Raw genomic sequence first — 11,768 nt, 5'->3', positions numbered from 1 at the left:
CCTCACGAAAATTTTCACAAGGGTAGGGTTGGTCTCAGAAGGGCTAGGAATATTGTTTTTAAAGATTTCCGAAATATATTAGGGGGTTGAAATGGACCAACAACTAAAATTTTCCTAATTTCGCAGCCGTTATAAATGTCACAAATAGAAGCCAAAGGACACGAAATCTCGCATAAAGTTAGAGTTTAGGACAGCGGGTACAATGGACCACTAATTTTGTGTGAAAAAATACAAGCATTACTTACAGGCGATATCTGAAATACACAAAAGTCGAACTTCTGGTTTTTTAATGTTAAGAGATACAGAGGGGCTTCTTGATTTTGGAGATGATTTCAAAATATTTAGGGGTTCAAATTAACTAAAAACATTAATGTTTTTCCAATCACACAATTGAAGCCAATCGACACGCCTGTGAAGAGAGTTTAGGGCAAGGAAGAATTCTAGCATTTTGGATGACCATTGGATTATTTTATCTGTAAAATGGACTACAGAAACTAACAGCCCGACGGAGTGCATAAATGTTGGGCAATTGTCCCTAGTAAAAATCCTAATTTCAAAAGCGAAATCTTCCAATATGGATTTGAACATAAGGGGGCTTCTAACATATTGTAGTGTTGTAGGGTATAACATAGTCGGCCCCGCACGTCTATAGCCTTTGCTTACTTGTTTAGTATAATTTTGTTAATTATAAAAAATAAAATAGTCAGTCATTTCTTAAAATTACATTTTTGAAACGGAATTTTCTGATATATGACACTCTTTGAGCGAATCAGTGACGTGTCTTATAAAATCTCAATATTTCAACAGATCTTTTCGGAACACAGAACAAGGGGTCAAAATGGCGAATAATCAAAAGTATCAGAAAACATAAAAATACCAGCATTAAATAGAAGATGAAGATATAATATTTGGTACAATAGGCTTAGAGTTAACGGATATTGACACATTCTAACCTATTTAAATTAATTTTAAACTATTACACCAATGAATCTGCAACTTCTGCAAAAGTCGTACCGTATGCATCTCAAAAGGGCTAATTCGATTCGAATTAAACTGAACCCAACTTCCTATTTTCATTCACTTCACTGCAAGCCGAGTTGAAGTTCGAGAAAAGCGATTGCATATTTGTGTTTGTTTTCTTGTGTGGAAACTTTGTCATGCAACTTGAGGCACAGACAAAAAAAAGAAGGAAGAAAATACCCAACAATGGTAGTGTCGTCGTCGTTGTTGTTGTTGTTGTTGCTGCCGTTGTCGTCGACTTGCATGCAGCAATGCATATAAAAATAAAAATAACAATAAAATCAAATAACAAATTACATGCAACACTGGTCACACGATCATCATCAAAAGGAAACCACATCACATACAAATGAGGATCGCCAACGAATGCCACGAAGAGGAGAGACCCAACAACAACAAAGCCAACGAAAGATCATCGAAATTCGTGCATTTTAATTCGTCTGAATTCGTCACGTATAATAACAACAAGGAAGTCAGAAATGGCAGTAGCTGGCTGATATAGGCATGGTGAGAACTTTTCACAATTATTAATTTGCGAATTTGCGAAGGTGATGGCGGCGTCGAAACAACAATGATGATGCCCAAACATGGGCATATTTGTTGGTAATGTAAGTATGTATGTATGGTAGATGTTTGTTAGCGCCAATCTTCGATGCGACATATGTATATGTACACGTGCATACATTGTCATCACTCATCACATTTTTTCCGGTATTTCAGAGAGTTTAGGTATTGGTGCTGTTAAGGTCATATGGAAAATAGTATATCGGCAAGCATATATTGTAGGACATTTTGTTATATCGTCTTCCAATTTCCCCTCTCCTCCTCCAATATGAAAGTAATGGTAAAGAAGGGATATATTTAGTCTGACATCACCACCAAAAAACCAAAAATATATATATACAGAAAAAGCTACCGGACTTTTCGGTCTCTAAATTTCTAGCACTCGTGAACATGGCATGGGCCGAAATTATGGTCGATTTAACTTGCTAACCACCCAAAATTTTAGCCGTATGTCCTGCCTTAAACTCTAACTCCACGCAAAATTACACTTCGATCGATCTATAATTATGATCCGTGATTAGGTAAGGCTGAAGAGGGGGGCAAAAACGATCGCCACATGTCCTAGTGGACATACACTTAAGCCAGTATTAATTATTGAGAGGTTTTATAAATGAATTTCAGTTGCCCTCACAAAATTCATTAACTGTATTATTTCATTTAGCACAATCTGATTTAGGTCTGGTATGGAGTCGATCCCTAAGAATTAGGATCTGATATTTGCAAACGCTGGGCATTGACAGAGAAAATGCTCCAAAGTTTCATCATCTTCCCCGCATGCCTTGCATATGCTGTTATCTGCACAACCTATTTTGTACAGATGAGCTTGTAGGCCCAAGTGACAGTAAGGATGCGTGTTACCTCACTAATCTCTTTCTTGACTAAAAATATAAGTTTTTATCGTTTTTATCTCATTGGAGTCGCCCCATACGATTTTTGTGGTTTTCCCTACGCCTATATGGGAATTCCGCGGCGGTATATTAGGTTTGTCGTTCCGTTTGTAACACCTCGAAATATACATTTAGACCCCACAAAGTATATATATTCTTGATCAGCAAAATGTTATGTCGATTTAGCGATGTCCGTCCGTCCGTCTATCCTTCTATTGAAAATTGGTCATGTCCACGTTTTGGTATAGCCCCCATATAACGGCACCTCCCGATATTCGGTATTTTGATGATTTTAGCGACATTATTAGCGGAATTGTTTAGAATTTGGTATTTGAAGTTCGTAATGCATACTACAGCCTAAGACAGAAAATTCTCTGTGCAGGTCAACGTCTTCGTATAGTTCCCATATAACGGTACCTTGCGATATTCGGAATTTTTTATGGTATTATAGACATTAGTCAAGTGAATTGTTTTAAGTGATGGGAATTTTTCCAAATTTCGTATTTAAAGTTGCTTATGCAGGTCCACGCCTTCGTATAGCCACCATATAACGATACCTCCCTATATTTGTTATTTTGATGATTTTAGAGACATTAGTCAACGGAATTGTTTTAAATCTCGTATTTGAAGTTCCTAATGGGTACTACAGTTTATGACAAATAATTAGTATGCAGGACCTCCTCTTCTTATATCCCCCACATAACGGTTTGCATTTAAACGGTACGTAAAACTTAGCTGTTTATACCCTACACCACAAGGTGGACAGGGTATTATGTCTTTGTGCATTTGTTTGTAACAGGCAAAAGGAAACGAGATAGACCCATAGTTCCTTTTGATGATCTGCATAGAATCACTTTCTGAGTTGATTTATACATGTCAATCCGTCTGTCCGTCCGTCTGTCCATGTATTCTTGTGAACAAAATGCAGGTCGCATTTATTATCCGATTGAGATGAAATTTTCCAAACAACATTTGTTTGGCCCAAGGACGATCCCTATTGAAATTGGAGATAATCGGTAAAAATTTAGATATAGCTCCCATATATATCTTCGTCCGATTTGCCTTCTATTGTGCACCAAACGTGTAATATCAGCCCGAATAGTATGGAATTTTGCACATATAAGCAAATTAGGCCTTAAAATAAGTATGCCAAATTTGATCGAAAACGGTTCAGATATAGCTATAGCTCCCATATATATTGTTCATCCGATTTGTTATTTTTGTCCTCCACAGCCATAATATGCACTCCGTAACAACAATATTTGTGGAAATATATCAAATGCAGCTCAGAAATACCTTTGCTGAATTTTATCGAGATCGGTTCAGATTTGGATATGGCTCCCATATATAACTTCGTCCGATTTACCTTTTATTGTCCACCAAACGTCTAAAATTTGTCCAAATGGGATGAAATTTGGCACATACGACCGAATTGAGTCTAGGAGCTAGTATGCCAAATTTGGCGAAGATCGGTTCAGATATAGCTATAGCTCCCATATATATGTTCATCCGATTTGTTATATTTGTTACCCACAGCGGTGATATGCACTCCGTAACAGCGATATTCAGGTCATGATTTCAAATTAATTTTGCACCAAATGGGCAATACAAGTCCGAATTTCAAAGATACAAATACTTCGGCATATTTAGTCTTTTGAATTTTAAATTGTAATTATAATCAATCAACTCAACTAAAGCTCAACTAAATTAGCAAAGTGGTGTAGGGTATCATAAAATCGACCCCGCTCGACTTTAGGACTTTTTTTACTGGTTTTCACTTCTTAATTCTTCCATGCTCGAGGATAAAGAAATTTCGAACTTAACTCCGAAATAACCATATATCTGTCGGTTTCTCAATTTATTTATTTAAATCACTATCCAATCGAAAAAAAATAAAAAAATCTTTTAGGCAAAAAAATATTACAAATCACAACATAGACCAAAATAGAACGTCCAAAGTATATGTGAAGCCATGACCAAATTTCCACTAATTGATCATAAATCAAAATTGAATAACCAAATATATTATTTTAAACATTAACAAAAAATCACAACTTTACATGGTATCTCCCATAGAAAGATGGTAGACAAGAGATTCAAACATTAAACATTTGACCAAATTTGGTCAATCCATGAACAAAATGTCGGACAAGACCATTAGAAGTTCATTAGCCATTTTATGAGCAATTTATAGTCAACAACTATGGCAACAATGTAATTTATAATTAAATAAACGGAGAGAATCAGAAAGAGATAAGGAGAAGAGAAACATAGTAAAGATGCGGGTATGGATAGGTACAACACGAAACGAAGACGAGGATAATAGTGTTGAATGTGGCAAATAAGAGGAATTATCAATATAAAAAAGAATGTAATTGTGATTGCACTATGGGGAAAAATCGGACAATATAATATAGACATGACTATATGCCTTATTGTAAATGGTAAAGCCTAGTTGGCAAATGGCAAAAGAGGGCAATTTCATTTGGGTTTTTGATGTATAAATCGAGTACTATCCAATGGCTCGTCCTCGCCGCATTTTCAAACTGAATGAGCTGAAGTCTCAAAGGCATCGAGTTCGGAGATGAGCAATGTCGGTCCACTAGCCCCACAAAAGTTCAGAATTTGGTAAAATATAATCAATCCTTATTGGCTAGGTAAAGCTACATAAAGCACCAATACAAAGTTTGTTTTGGGATCCCGAAACTTTGTTTGCTGTTGGAATTTTACATAACCATATGCGCATAACCTTCCGTTATGTTTATTCAAATTGTTAACCCTTTATGAAGGAGATTCTGAAGGAATGGGCCGATATTGTCCTATTCGCATCTGAGCCAAGTCTGATATAAATATTACAACCTGCAACCTACTTTCTTCACTTTATATGAGATACGTGATAATTTTCGGAAAATGTTGAAATGTGTGTGAGGTGACAAATATAGTGGATTATTCACGTGGAGTAGAGTATTCAACTTCCTCTAATACCGATAAAAATATTGGCATGTGTGAAATTTGAAGAGAATTGAATTCGTATTTCGCATTTTATAAGCGTTTTACTATTCAAAATTTTTATACCAGTAGTAGCGGACCGATATATTCCATATTCACACCGGATCTTGTATGTTGTCTTTGAAATATTGGTATGTGTGAAGTTTAAAATTAATTTGTGGAGGGGGTAGAAGAAGTAACATTTGTTAATGAAACAAGTAAAAATGCTGTAATTCGGTGAATTATGTACCTAAAATCATCAAAATACTGAGTATAGGGAGATACAACTGTATCTCAAAACGTGGAGCTGCACAGACAATTTTTTGTCTTAGGCAGTAGTATCCAGTAGGAACTTCAAATACCGGATTCGAAACAATTCCGGTGAATAATGTCGCTAAAATCACCAAAATATCGAATATCGGGAGGTAACGTTATATGGGGGCTATACGAAGACCTGGACCTGCACATACAATTTTCAGTCTCAGGCTTTACTATCTATTACGAACTTCTAATACTAAATTTGAAACAATTCCGGTGAATAATGTCGCTTAAATCCTCCAAATAATGAGAAAAGAGAGGTACCATTATATGGGGGCTATACCAAAACGTGGACCTCCATGACCCATTTTCAATATCAAAAGTCCTGCAGACATAATACACATTTGAGTAACATTTTAGTAAGCTACTTCATTTCGTTCGGAAGCTAGAGTGATTTCCACTGACGGACGAACGGGCATCGCTAAATCGACATAGAATTTTATGCTGATATATTATTGATCAACATAAAATTCTATGTCGATTATATACTTTGTGGGGTCTAAAATGTATATTTCGAGGTGTTACAAACGGAATGACAAACTTAGTATACCCTCCATACTATGGTGGAGGGTATAATAGAATTTTGTTGCACAGTGTAATATATGAAATTTACATTGATCTCTCTTCAGTTAAAACACTCAATTTTCGTCTAAACGGAATATTCACCAAACAAAATCAACACGGCAGCAGGGCCAAATTTGTGTGCCCAACGACCCACATTCACATCCCATTGTGCAGGTTCACCAATCCTACGGAACCAAACATCTGATTTCTAAGATCATCAGAGATTGAAACTGAGAATCAAGATAAGCTTAAATTAAGAGTTATTTTTTTATCAAAACAGAGAATAAATTAATCTGTAAAAAAGTTCTACAATGTTATGAGCCATGTTAGCCTCAACCTCAAAACTCTTTGAAGAGCAAATGAAATTTAAGAGCATGAAAAAACTGAAATGCGGAAACAAGTTTAATATAAACTCTTTTGACGTTTTTGGTTACCAGCCAGTCAGCCAGCCAGCCAGCCAGCCAGCCAGCCAGCCAGCCAGCCAGCTTGACTGACTGGGTGTGTGAGCCGTGTAGTGTGGATACAGGCAAGATACAAAACATAACAACAATAATAACAACCACCACCAGCAAACACTCACACAATCAGTAGTGGATCGTACAGCACAGACAATCTGGGTCACAATTTGCCATTGAACCGGTGACGTCACAAGGGGCCAATGACCGTAGTAAAAGCAACTATTCAGTCACAGCATTGCAACTGCCAACCAACTGCAGCGATTGCTGCAGCCACGGCAACAGCATCATCGCCATCCATCGTTGCAGCGATACAACCAACAACAACGAAGCAATCGCATCGACAAACAACTACAATAACAACAAGCACAGCCATGATCACGATACCTACTGCTGCTGTATGGAGCGAGACCAAGTACATTAACCACATTTGTTGTAAGCGCATTGCAAACAGCAACAACCATTATTTGGCTTAAACTTTAATACGGATACAAAACATGATAGTATGTTACCCATACACACACACACACATACACACAGGGGAAATACTGCTGATGGTGATGATGGATTGTAGTGTTACCACTTAGTAGGATTATGAAAGTAGATTTAAAATACGCCCTTTTGAAAGCTTATATCTCAAAGTAACCTAAATAAAGGGGGCAAATTCCACACACTTCTATATGTATACCCTACAGAACTATGTGTTGGGGGTATTATAAGTTTGATTGGGCCAAAAATTATGTAACACCTCGAAATTTGGTTTCCCACATTAGAAAGTATATATGGATCTTCCTATCTCGCCGAGCTGAGTCGATCTAGCTATGTATGTCCGTCTGTCCATGTTAATTTGTAATCACTCTACAGGTCGCAATTATGGCCCGATCTTCACGAAATTAAGAATGGAGGTGGGGATAGGGCCATAATAGAACCCTATTTCTTTTGGAGATGATCGTAAAATATGTAGGGGTTGAAATGGACCAAAAACTTAAAAATTTCTTGATTTTGCAGCTGCTCTACTGGTCGCAATTATACCACCAATCGAAGCGGAAGTTGGCGTGGTTCTAGAGCTTAGGGCTGGGCAAAAGCCTTCCAATTGTGATGGTCATCGGGTAATATTTAGTGGGTGAAATAGGCCATAACATTTGTGTTAAATAAAAGTCCCGGCGAAATCATAAAAAGACGAACAGGTCAATCCTGACCGTTACGTAGATATCGATAGTGAATATATCGGATATATATAGCGAAATATATACAATACATATATACAAAGGAAGGGGCGGTTATCTAAAATGCTTATATCTCAAGAATGGCTGGACCGATTTTGACAAATTATGTCAATTCAGAATGCCCTCTTGGCTTAAAAGTATAAAATCTAAAAAAAAATCGCATCAAAAGATGCCAATAATGATGTTAATATAAATTTTGTAGTATTTTGTGACATTTTTTTATTTTTTCATATTGTTTTATCGCATGCGATTTTTTCAATTTGACTTATAATATTGAAGTGTATATTTTGTAATATTTGTTCACCTTACAACACAGGTTGGGGTTATTATATACAGATTTCAATTATCGTCCAATCCTCATGAAAATTTTAACAAGGGTAGGGTTAGGCTCAGATAGGCTAGGCCTATTGTTTTCAAAGATGTCCGCAATATATTTAGGGGTTGAATGGACCAACAACTAAAAATGTTCCTGATTTTGTTCCTGTGTGAAAAAATACCAACATTACTTACAGGCGATATCCGAAATACACAAAAGGCGAACTTCTGGCTTTTTTATGCTGATTTCGATGACGAATATATCCAATTATCGTAGACAGGCAAATCATATAGATGAGTATAAATTTAGAGATACAGAGCAGAGGCCTCTTGCATTTGGAGATGATCGCAAAATATTTAGGTGCTCAAATGAACCAAAAACTGAAAAAATCCATTCAATTGAAGCCAATCGACACTCCCGAGAAGTTAGCTAAGGATAGGAAAGAGTTCCAGAATTTTGGATGACCATTGGATTATATTTAGTTTTAAAAATAACAGATCTTGCATTGATGGAAATATTGAGATGCACAATGTCTGAATGGAATCGGATGTTAATTTCGCATTTTAATGAGTTTCACGGCTATTCAAAATTTTGAGCCTTTGTGGGCGAGGTACCAGAAGAAGTGAACCGATATATCCCATCTTCACAGCAGATCTTGTGTCAGTAGAAATAATGGGATATTTGAAATATAAAGAGAACCTGATGCTTATTTCGGATTTTATGAGAGATATAAATATTCAACATTTTGATCCCTTTGTGGGGGAGGTACTTGATGGAGTGGACCGATATAATATAAATTTTTTTGCACCTGACCTAGCACTGACGCAAATATTAGGATTTGCAAAGTTGGAGCAAAATCGGATTATCGTTTCCCTTTCTGTGCAGCGATCTATGTTTGACAAAAATATTACTACTAAGGCAGTAGTAAAAGAATTACTTCGGTCTTTTCGGTTCTTCTTTAAATATTGGTTGGAAACTCCATTTTAAACGTGGCTAGCAACAATATTCAACAAAATGACTAAAATTTAGAATTTTTGTATTGGGGTCCCTGTTGGTGGTAAGTTTGCGATAAATAGGTTGTTTTGGAAATGTGTACACCAGTACACAAAAAGTACTAAATTGTATTACATTTGGTAGAAATTGGTGGCGGGTGAATTGATTTAGGGTCCTCAAAGTGGGGTTTAGGGTTCTCAAATTTCATCTGCGATTGAGATATGGAGGTGGTTTCGGAAATGAATACCACAAGTGTACGAAAAGTACTGAATGATACAATATTTGGTCTTAGGTGAAGGGATAGAGGGAAAATTGTGAAAATTGATATTGACATCACTGTTGGTTTCTGTGGTAAAGATATGGAGGAGATTTTGGGAATGTATGCTACAATTGTACGAAAGGTACTAAATGGTGCTAAATTTTCTATTGGCTGAAAGGATAGGACTAGGAAATGTTCCTCTAAACATTACTGAGTTCGGAATTAGGTGAAGAGATACAGCTAAAATTCTGATGTTATGGTCAGTATTGGTTTTTAATGTTTTACACAGGAAGACGTTTGGCAATTGAAATGAATCTTAAATTTGAAGGTGCACTTTTCAAAATTCGAATATAATTTACTTCAAAACTATCATTCCCAAAAATGTGGTTTTATTTAGGACTTATAATTTAATTTAGGTGTAGAATATTTCCTCCGCTGAAGTTTTCTGTCTAAATCGAAGTTTTATGTTACTTTCATACAACAAATCGAAAAAAGGCTGAGAAAAATGGATAAAAAAATCATTTCATTTTTTACGAAAATTTTGCATAAACTGATATTAAGTACGGCTTTAAACCTAGAATGCATTTTTATACCCTACAACACTATGTGTTGGGGGTATTATAAGTTTGATTGGGCCAAAAATTATGTAACACCACGAAATATTGGTTTCCCACATAGGAAAGTATATATGAATCTTCCTATCTCGCCGAGCTGAGTCGATCTAGCTATGTATGTCCTTCCGTCCGTCTGTCCATGTTAATTTGTAATCACTCTACAGGTCGCAATTATGGCCCGATCCTACGAAATTTAGAATGGAGGTCAGAATAGAACCCTATCGCATAATATTTAGGGGTTGAAATGGACCAAAAATTGAAAAATTCCTGATTTTGCAGTTGCTCTACAGGTCACAATTATAGACCAATCAAAGCAGAAGTTAGCATGGGGCTAGAGCTTAGAGCTGGGCAGAAGCCTTCCAATTTTGATGATCATGGTAATATTTAGTGGGTGAAATAGGCCACAACATTTGTGTTAGATAAAAGTAAAATTTTCCATTAAACCGCGAATATTTTTAGTCCCGGCGAAATCACAAATAGACGAACAGGTCAATTCTGGCCGTTACGTAGATTCCAATAGTAAATATATCGGATGTATATAGCAAAATATATACAATGTGTATATACACAGGAAGGGGATGTTAGTTATATCTCAAGAATGGCTGGACCGATTTTGACAAATTTTGTCAATTCAGAATGCCCTCTTGACATAAAAGTATAAAATCTAAAAAAATCGCAGAAAAATATGCCAATAAAGATTTTAAATAGACATTTGTGACATTTTTTTATTTTTTCATATTTTTTATCGCATGCGATTTTTCAATTTGACTTATAATATTTTTTCAGCTTACAACACCGGTTTGGGTTATTATATACAGATTGCAAATATCGTCCGATCCTCACGAAAATTTTTACAAGGTCAGAAGGGCTAGGCCTATTGTTTTCAAAGATGTCCGCAATATATTAGGGGGTTGAAATGGACCAACAACTAAAAATGTTCCTAATTTTGCAGCCATTATAAAGGTCACAAATAGAAACCAAAGGACACAAAATCTCGCATAAAGTTAGAGTTTAGGACAGCGGGTACAATAGACCACTAATTTTGTGTGAAAAAATACCATCATTACTTACAGGCGATATCCGAAATACACAAAAGGCGAACTTCTGGCTTTTTATGCTGATTTCGTTGACGAATATAGCCAAATATCGTAGACAAGCAAATCATATAGATGAGTCTAAATTTGAAGATACAGAGGGACTTCTTGCTTTTGGAGATAATTGCAAAATATTTAGAGGTTCAAATTAACCAAAAACAGAAATGTTTTTCCGATCACACAATTGAAGCCAATCGACACGCCGGTAAAGAGAGTTAAGGACAGGGAAGTATTCCAGCATTTTGGATGACCATTGGATTGGATTGGATTGGGTTATATGTGTCTGTAAAATAGACTACAACAACGAACAGCCCGACGGAGTGCATAAATGTTGGGCAAATGTCCCTAGTCAAAATCATAATTTCAAAATCGAAATCTTCCAATATGGATTTGGACATAAGGGGCTTCTAATGTATTGTAGTGTTGTTGGGTATAACATAGTCGGCCCCGCACGGCTATAGCCTTTTCTT

The sequence above is a fragment of the Musca domestica genome, unplaced genomic scaffold (assembly GCF_030504385.1).
Source record: "Musca domestica strain aabys unplaced genomic scaffold, Musca_domestica.polishedcontigs.V.1.1 1, whole genome shotgun sequence".
NCBI classification, from domain to species: domain Eukaryota; kingdom Metazoa; phylum Arthropoda; class Insecta; order Diptera; family Muscidae; genus Musca; species Musca domestica.
The sequence above is the reverse complement of the archived record's forward strand: the minus strand, read 5'-3'. Positions refer to the sequence as shown.